This window comes from Corvus moneduloides, chromosome 12 (assembly GCF_009650955.1).
Source record: "Corvus moneduloides isolate bCorMon1 chromosome 12, bCorMon1.pri, whole genome shotgun sequence".
Taxonomy (NCBI): Eukaryota; Metazoa; Chordata; class Aves; order Passeriformes; family Corvidae; genus Corvus; species Corvus moneduloides.
Genome location: NC_045487.1, coordinates 18,519,835 through 18,528,788, shown reverse-complemented (window position 1 = coordinate 18,528,788; position 8,954 = coordinate 18,519,835). Strand labels below are relative to the sequence as shown.

The 8,954-nt window shown below is 49.5% G+C and overlaps 1 protein-coding gene across 1 annotated transcript in view; it reads left to right on the top strand.

Annotated features, from left to right (window-relative positions):
- Window positions 1–880: 880 nt before the first annotated feature.
- The window catches only part of CDH11 (cadherin 11), an 81,482-nt gene continuing 73,408 nt past the window's right edge, over window positions 881–8,954 (top strand). Inside the window, exon 1 of the mRNA XM_032121489.1 lies at window positions 881–1,047. The gene's annotated coding sequence lies outside the window, so the exon portion shown is untranslated. The remainder of the gene's footprint in view (window positions 1,048–8,954) is intronic.

Sequence of the window (8,954 nt, the reverse complement as noted above, 5' to 3'; positions counted from 1 at the left end):
ACGGGCTCAGGGTGCTCCTCCCTGCGTTCACGGAGCTCCGCCACTGCTGGGAATCACTGCAGGTGAGAAGAACGGCGAGTGGGAGACGGGCAGCCCCTGGGGAAGGCGTGGTGGAGAAGGAAAGAGTCCCCCCTCCACCTCCAGGCCTGACCTGGCCTCTGGCTGTGAGCTGTATGAGACCAAGATTTTTCCACATCCAGAAATGCTTGAGGAACTTTGTCTTTTTTTTTTTTCCCTTTTTTTTTCCCCCTTTTTTTTTATTGCTGGACAAATGTCTGCTCCTGACAGGAAACATGACTGGATTGAGTATAAAATGCTGGCGCTGCCCGTGCCGCCCAGCCCAGCCCGGTGTCGGTGCCGTGGGGCGGGGGGAGCCCCACGCGCGGGTCTCCGGCGGCCGCGGGGCTCTGGCGTGGCCTCAGCCCACCCGCGGCGCCGTGGGGTGGTCCTGGGCAGCCCGGAGAGAGGCGACAGGGAAGGGACAGACAGGGACAGGGCACCAGCGCCGCAGGATGTGGGTCCCCGGCCCCCTCGCAGCCGTGCCCGTGGGTGCCTGCGTGACTGCGAGGGTGCAGAACGACTCGTGGGGAGGGGACACCCCGCCCCTGCCCGGGCACAGGGACGCTGCCCTGGGCTCCTTCCCTCTCTCGTTTCGCCCCTCCAGCCCCAACTTCTCCCCGCGGGCATCAGCGGAGCGCCAGGAGCGGGGCCCTGCGGGAGGGCAGGGCCGGGGGGCTGCGCTCCCCTGGGCTGGGGGGAAGGGAGACGAAAATCGAGACGAAGCAACAGCCTCCAGCTTTTCCCTTCCTCTAATCTTGCTTCACTCCCCTTGCTCCCTCTCCCTCCCTCTCCCCTTTCCCCTCCCTCCCTCCCTCTTTCTAATTCCTGCCACTAGCTCGGAGCCTCATTCAGCAGCCGCTGCCGCTGGAGTGTAATAGGCTGAAGATGCTGCCGTGCCCGCTCCGCGGCCACTTGTGAATGGGACTTGCCTCGTCTCCCTCCTCCGCAGGCGGCCAAGGGACGCCGCCAGCCCCGCCGGACCCGCAGGTGAGCGGGGGGAGCCGGGGGAGCCCGGCGGGGGCAGCGCGGTGCGGGGAGCGCTGCGAGCCCCGCAAGGGGAGAGGGACCGCGAAGGGAAGGCGAGCGGCGGGGGCCGAGCGGCTGGGCGGCTCGGAAAGGGGGTGCCGAAAGGGGGATGCTCGCGGGGCTCCCCGAAGTTGGCGGCAGCGGGGCCGGGCAGGTGTGCGGAGCGGAGCCGAGCGGGGCCGGGCGCGATGCGGGCGCTGCGGCGGCCGCGGGGCCCCGGGGCGCGCTCGGCTCTCCGGAGGGAGAAGGAAAACGCTCTGGCAGACGCTGCTTTTTATTCTTTTTATTTTTTTTTTTCTCCCTTCAGTTCTTGCTCGGGGGCGGGGAGGGGGAGGGCGAGCGTTTGGTCGTTTTAAAATGTTCCTCTGGAGAAGCAGATGCCGAAAGCCCCGAACTGAAAATCTTTTACTTGCGCCGTAGCTCCCAGGCACGAAATGGATATGCAGGAATTAGGAGTGCATGAAACGAAGACTACTCTAGCCAGAATGAAAAAGGGAAGGACTTTGATTTATACCCTTTCCCCCCTCCTATATTTATTTATTTAATTATTTTGCTGGCTTTCAAACGCGTTACTATTCACAAGGTACCAAAATGGTATCTGTCTCTAGCACGGGCTAGTCCAAAAAGCATTAGACTCCTGGGTGATGCATGCATAAGCACATCCCCAAGGAAGGTAAAATAGATCAGGCTGCGGGTCCCCATAAATACCATTAAGTTTAGAATAAAAGTGCTTCCTGTGCAGCCCTTCGGGAGCACATATAGCAGTCTGACATCATGATACAAATGCCTTCACCTCCTATAGAAGTCCCCCTTTATTGTCTACTCTTTTAAATATTCATTTGGTGAGGAGAGTACCAGTATATGCTGGGAGAGCTGCTTTGTACCGCTGCTACAAAGGACAGAGTGGCTGTGTAACACTGTATTTACCTACCCAGATATCTGTGACAAAGGAACCTCTTTAGCAAATGAGGTCACTAATTCAGAAATTGGCCCTTTATGAGGAGAATGCTCATTTCTTTTTCACGTTCCAGTTACTAGCAACTCCCTGGGAAAGACTTTCTTCCTGTTGATTTGTGATGGTGATACGATAAGCTTTTTACAGACTCCGTGCCTCTCTATTAAGAAATTAAATGTTTTGAATTATTTAATAATGGAACTGTTGAATACGAGAGGCACAGCCAGGCTCAGGAGCAGGGAAGCACGCACTCAGGCACTGCTGGCTGTCCATCTCTTTTCCCCCTCCCTTGCTCTTCCGTCTGCCTCAATGTTTCCAAAGTCTGTGTGATTCTCCAGGTAAATACTTTGTTCTCTTTTTCCATGCTGGCTAACAGATCCCAATGAATAAATTGCCTTTCAGTGTAGAAGTCCTGCAATAATTAATCTGACATCTGCCTCAGCCAGGTCTGTCTGCTGAGGTTTGGAACACAAATCGATGCTTGTGCTCGGTCCTTGGACTGATTTTATAAGCGGAGATATGTGCGAGTCCATGGCAGTGGAACTGCAGATGTTTGCTCAGGAGCAGCAGATCCATGGCAGAGCTGCACAGTTCGTGTGGCTGGGAGAGGGGCAGCGAGAGCAGGGGGGAAATTGGCAGCACAAGATCTGGTTTGACTTCAAGCCTTAACACACAAGGCATTCTTGCAGCACATTTCTGAGTCTGGAAAAGTCTATGCTCTAGAAAACAGAAGTTCCTGGCTGTAGTTCAAAAGCAGTTCTCCTGCCTCTTGCAGAAGAACAAAATAAAGTTACAGAACTAAGAACAAGATCTTCAGTAAAAGAATTGGAAATTCCTTAGGAAAATTTTACCTAAAGGACATCCTTCTTTGGCAGGCTCTTATTCTTAGGCCCTGAAATAGGATTTTTATTTATTTATTTATTTATTTTACTTCAGCCTTGCACATCAGAGAATGAGCATGAACAGAGAATGCTATTTATAGGCTTCTCCACATCAGCTTTAACTTTGCTACAATTACAAGTGTTGCCTGTCCAAAAAAATCAGTAGGAACTAGATTACTTCATTAGCAGAAACTCTGCCACAATAGGACATGCAAAGGGATGAGATAAGTCATTGCAATTTATCAGCAGCAGTTTCAGAGGAAAATATGTTGATTGAAAATGGTTGATTGAGAGATAGGACAGCTAAATTAATTTTTCTTCTGCATAAAAATATGGGGAAACTGCAAAGATTGGAGTGATTTCTGTGATTTATCTGATAAAATGCTTTAGAGTATATCATGTGATTTCAGCTTCAATTAATATGCTATTCTGACAACATCTGACATATTTAATTTAGTGTAAGGAACATATGTGAAGTTCAGAGTTACAGTAGACTGAGACTAGCATTCTTATTTTCTGTGTAACGTAACAGGACAACTTGACAAACAAACCTTTTAGTGATGAGAATTCCACAATAGAAGCTATTTCTAGCTCAGACATCACAGACATTTCAAGTCATCTCACACCTAAAACTAGCATCTCTTCTTTTTGGTGAACCCCCTAACTGAATTTTGAATCCATTTTGTGAGCTGGATGTTTAGTGAAATATCTTCAGTGTGTGAGAAGCAGAGGTCTCATCTGGAATCAATTAATTTGAAATAGTTTAGCAACATACTTCCTGGACTTTGTGTGTGTGTGTGTCTGAGTTCCTCTACCAGCATTTTCAGCTAGAATCTGTCTATAATTTCTTATGCCATACCCATTTTTATGTTTTTAATGGCACTTCAGCCTTCATTGTTCCTTTGTTGGGGCCAGCCCAAGGCTTGGGGACAGAAATGACAAGATGGCCATTGATTTAAATGGAGACTGGGTCGGGCGCTTTGCCTGGGTGAATTAAGAGGACTTTATGGCCATTTTATGTCATCTATGTCTTTTTACGTCAGATACGTTATCTCTTACCGGTCGAGGAGCACTGTAGCTGTCCGGTTTGATACATGCTGGACATGGAGTAAAACTCTTTTATAGTATTTTAGGAGGAAATGTAGCAGTCCTGTGTGGGGCTTTGATGCTGAGGGCTCTTAGGCTGTGAGCGAATCGCTCCGTTGGGTGCATTATCCCCGGGTGAGGGAGGGCTTGGATCCCTGTGGCTGCTCCGAGGGGCGCGGGGCTGGCGGCGGCCGGGCTGCGGTGCCGCGGGCGAGCAGCAGAGGGCAGTGCTGGCCCGCGTGTTCCCGGCGCCCTTCCCGCACCGGGAGCATCCCGCGGGATGCGGGGCCGGACCCGCCGCGCTGCTCCCGGAGCCGTTCCCGGCTCTGTTCCCCGCGCCGGGAGCATCCCGCGGGATGCGGGGCCGGACCCGCCGCGCTGCTCCCGGAGCCGTTCCCGGCTCTGTTCCCCGCGCCGGGAGCATCCCGCGGGATGCGGGGCCGGACCCGCCGCGCTGCTCCCGGAGCCGTTCCCGGCTCTGTTCCCCGCGCCGGGAGCATCCCGCGGGATGCGGGGCCGGACCCGCCGCGCTGCTCCCGGAGCCGTTCCCGGCTCTGTTCCCCGCACCGGGAGCATCCCGCGGGATGCGGGGCCGGACCCGCCGCGCTGCTCCCGGAGCCGTTCCCGGCTCTGTTCCCCGCACCGGGAGCATCCCGCGGGATGCGGGGCCGGACCCGCCGCTCTGGGATCACGCTCCGCGCTGCCCGGGGTTTAGCAGCCCTCCAGCCGCTGCATCGCCTCACCTGCAGTGGCACGGCACCGTCTTGGCTCTGGTGGAGGAGTTTTGGGATGCTGGAAGTCCGGCTTGTCTGCAGACAAGCTGACTCCACAGCTGGAGGCTGGGTGTGGAATAACCCCCCTCTTGGAAGGGTTTTGCTCTCTCTTTCGTCCCTTCTCTAAGGCAGTGCCGGTTCATGCCATGCCAAGAGTAGAGAGGCGGAAAAAAATGATACAACAAAATAAAATTTATTTCTTTCAGAGATGTTATCGGGTTAGAGAGATCTTGTAAAGACACCCTTGATGGGAGGAAAAAAAAAAAGACATATTAGGCCAAATTGGACTAGTTCAATCTGTACCTATCCAGGTCAGTGAAGCCTACAGCTGAAGGACTGAGTAAAGCAGATTGGTCCGAATCACTTCCATATATCCTGCAGCACCTTGGAATACAAAAGATGTTGTCACTACCCATGATTGGAAATCAGAGAGCCACAGAATGGTGTGGGTTGGAAGGGACCTTAAAGCTCATTTCCTTCCACCCCCTGCCATGGTCAGGGACACCTTCCACTATCCCAGGCTGCTCCAAAGCCCATCCAAGCTGGACACTCACCAGCAAGGACATGCATGGCTGTACAGATGTGAAACGGTTGCAGGCATAGAAAGAGGCTTATTCCACCTGCCTTCTTCTGACACTCTTCAAGACATCCACTCTGGGAGTGTTCTGACAAACTGGATCTTTGATTTGACTCAGACCAACCACATTCCTGTGTATGAAAAGAATAGACCATAAATAACAAAGTGCAGAACTCTACAATATTGCAGAACATCCACTGCGTGCAGCCAGAGAAGTTCATTCATGCACCTAACCCAAGTTCTTGCCTACAACTGATGCCAAACCCAGGCAACACAGTGCCATGATAGCTGTACAATTTTCTGTCAACGGCCTGAGAGAGGATATTAATTAAGAATTATCGTAGAGGAGCAACCCTTGGCGAGAGTGTCAGTGGCTCCTGCACAGGGAAACAAATGGGCACAGGAGACCTGTCAGTGTCCATCCTCTGTGCTGCAGGGCAGGGAACATCCCTTCAGCTGCTCCCTGTGCTCGGGCTGGGAGGAAAACTTCGGGCTGCCAGTGCTGCTCAAGGCCCTCCCGAGAAGATTCCGCAGGGCTGGGACATTAGCAGGGACTTTAGCGGCGCCTTTCGAGCCAGCAGGAGTTCAGAGACGAGGATCTGGAGCCGGCAGCCGTGCTGCTGAGCAGTGCCCAGGGGGAAGGTGACATTAAGGCTCATTTTGCCTCACAGGGGCATCGGAGCTCCTTCCACAGCAGCTTGGGTGGCGCGGTGGCTCCCAGGCATCCCCGTCCCGCTGAGCTCTGCCGGCCCCACGAGCCATGATTTAGCTCCTCGGTTTTAAAGTGCTGGCTTAAGCAAATTCTAAGGGGTTTTTGTGTGTGTGGTTGGTTGGTTGTTTTTTTTTTTCCTCCAAAGTCTGGCAATGAGTGAGAGCCCTCTCCCTTCTGAATCAGCAAGAGTTCATCAGAATTCTTAATTGGAATGCAATGGCAGGCAGAGTTAGAGTGGTAGAAATCAATGTAAATGGATTAAAAGAAAAGGACCGAGTAACTGAATGCAAAAGAGGAGCCAGGATTTTCCAGAGTGATTGGTGAACAGTGCAGCAAGAGGTTCCCAAATAGAATTCATTATTACGATGATGATTTAATAGTTCATCAACAGGTAGACTGTATCCACATTATAGGTAAACCAACAGAAATTGTGGATCATGGAGTATTATAATGCTGACAAAATTGAACAGGACTTTGATATGTGGATTTCAGCTGCAAGAAATGCCTATCTAGACAGCAATTACAGTTAAGGTTTCATTAAATTGTGTTGGTGCAGACTGACACCGTTGCCATGAGCCCCCAGTGGTGCTGTGAGGACATTGGCCCGTGCAGGGGAATGCTGGAGAGATGAGCAGGAGGAATTTGATTCAATAGCCCTTGAAAACACACAGGTTTTGTGTTTGCGAGCTGCACAGCACTGAGCATTTAACTCCCCTATCCTTGTATGGTGCAACTGGTGCAGGTTTTCGTGCCCCATGAGCAAGCCCAGCCTGAACTCAGTCTGGCTGGGTCAGCTGTGCACAGGTTTGTTCCTGGATCCTGTCCTCCAAACCAGGACAAACAGTAAATCTGTGCCGTGCCCTCTCACAGCCCCATTGCCTCGCACGTGAGCCCCTAATCACACTGTGCTGGCCTGGGAAGCTCAAAACTTCCTTAACTCTGTGCCAATCCCATTGAAGGGCTGCTTCTTCTGCGCCACATTTTAGTGCTCTTCCTTCCACATCAGATATTCCAAGTGAGAGAGTTACACTTAAGGTTAAACTGCTGCCATATAAACTCTGGTTCAACATAATTTTGATCCCAGCGAGGCTGCTGATATATACTTTTAAATAAAATCAAACTTCAGAAACACATTAATTGGTCTCAGTGGTTAAGTTAAATAGTTAAATACATGCATACATATCATTCTGCCAAGGCTAAGTCATTAGTTCAGTGGAAAGCAGAAATGATGGCTCTATTGGAATCAGGAGACCAAACCCTATTTCCATTAATGCTAACTGTTTTATTAATACATGCATGTGTCGGCATTAAGTCATAAATTTAAATGGTCTGTCCCTTCTTGATTTAAAGTAATTATCTCACAGATCTTGGCTGCTGAATGAGTAACTCAGTTACTCCTTTCATCTTTTATCAACTAAGTTTTTATTTTTTTTGGGTGTGCGTATAGACATTGCAAGGCAAGCAAAAGAAATAGAGCTTGTGCAAAGCTGGCTGGGATTTGAACCAAAAATAAATGTATTTTCATTGCCCAAGTAAAATATCTGTAACCATGCCAGCCCCCAAACAAGGATTCCCAGACCTTTAGTCACAGACCTGCCTGCATCTTATGTGCACTTTGTACACTCATTTATAGAAGTGACTGAAAACTTTGATGGAAGCAACAAGTAAGGCTTGCAACCTTTTTATTGTTCAAGGGAAAGGACATTCAAAAAGTTTATCTCTATTTTTTGGACATAGTTTAATTCGATAAAGAGAGATCCCGAGATAAATACAGGACTTTGAATGGCATTTAGAAGTTAAGAATGGTCCCATTAGAAATGGAAAAAACAGTTGAAGTGTTGGGATTCAACTCCAGGGTTCAATCTCATCCTCTCCAGAGCGGTGCTCCCTTCAGAGACCTGACCACACACTGGTGCAGTTAAATATTTCTCAGCATCACTCAGCTGAGGTGAGAATGGTAGCTGGCCATTGAAGACAAGGTCTTAGGGCATTTCTTCCTCTCAGGGCACTGCCTGGCCAGGCAGGAATGACTGTGAGCTGTTTTCCTGGAAGGAGCAGTATCAGAGCAGCTGAGTGCTGCCGGGTTAACTCAGCAGGTACAGAGCACTGATCAAACCCTCCCATTTCATATTGCATGAGCCACAGGGATCAGCAGCCTGGTGGAACTGAGAATCAGTCAAACATTTATCCAGTGCACACAGAGAACAGATATTTTTTATGATAATGGCTCCTTTCCATTCTCTTTCAGCATATTTTTCTTGCAACTGAAATTCCAGAGAGGATCTTCAACATTTCACATTAGTGAAAAGTCACTGTTCATTCACAGTTTCAAACCCAATTTCTCCAGACGTAAGAGGTTCCAAAATTTTGAAAAGCAGCTGAATAATAATTTTACTTGAGGCTCTGATCCAAAGAGAAAATTTTGTCCACTGCTGATTGTTGCCTTTTTATTTGTTACTGTTCCAATTATAGCTGGTATAGCTGGGAGAATATGGCTGATTAGTATGCATTTCAATTCTTTTTAGCACGGTGGCAATTTCCATAGCATTTCTTTTTCTAAAGCCAGAAGAAAACAGAGCAGGCAGTGGCATTTGCATGCAAACAATTTGTCATTTACATACAAAAGGGCTGATTAGGTAGGAATACATGTGGCTATAGGTCAGACAGGATGGTCATAATTGCTCTTTCTGTCCTGAAAATCGTAAATTTTGCAATATTTATATGAAAAATTATGTTCATAAATTCATTATGTTCGTGTTTCAAGTATTGAGTTACAAATCCTCTTAGAGATCTTTGGTTTTCTCTGGTGCTTTGGCCCTGTAGGTGAAACTGGTTTTAGCTGATCCGCTCCTCAGAGCTTCCCAATCCTGTGCTGCAGGCCACA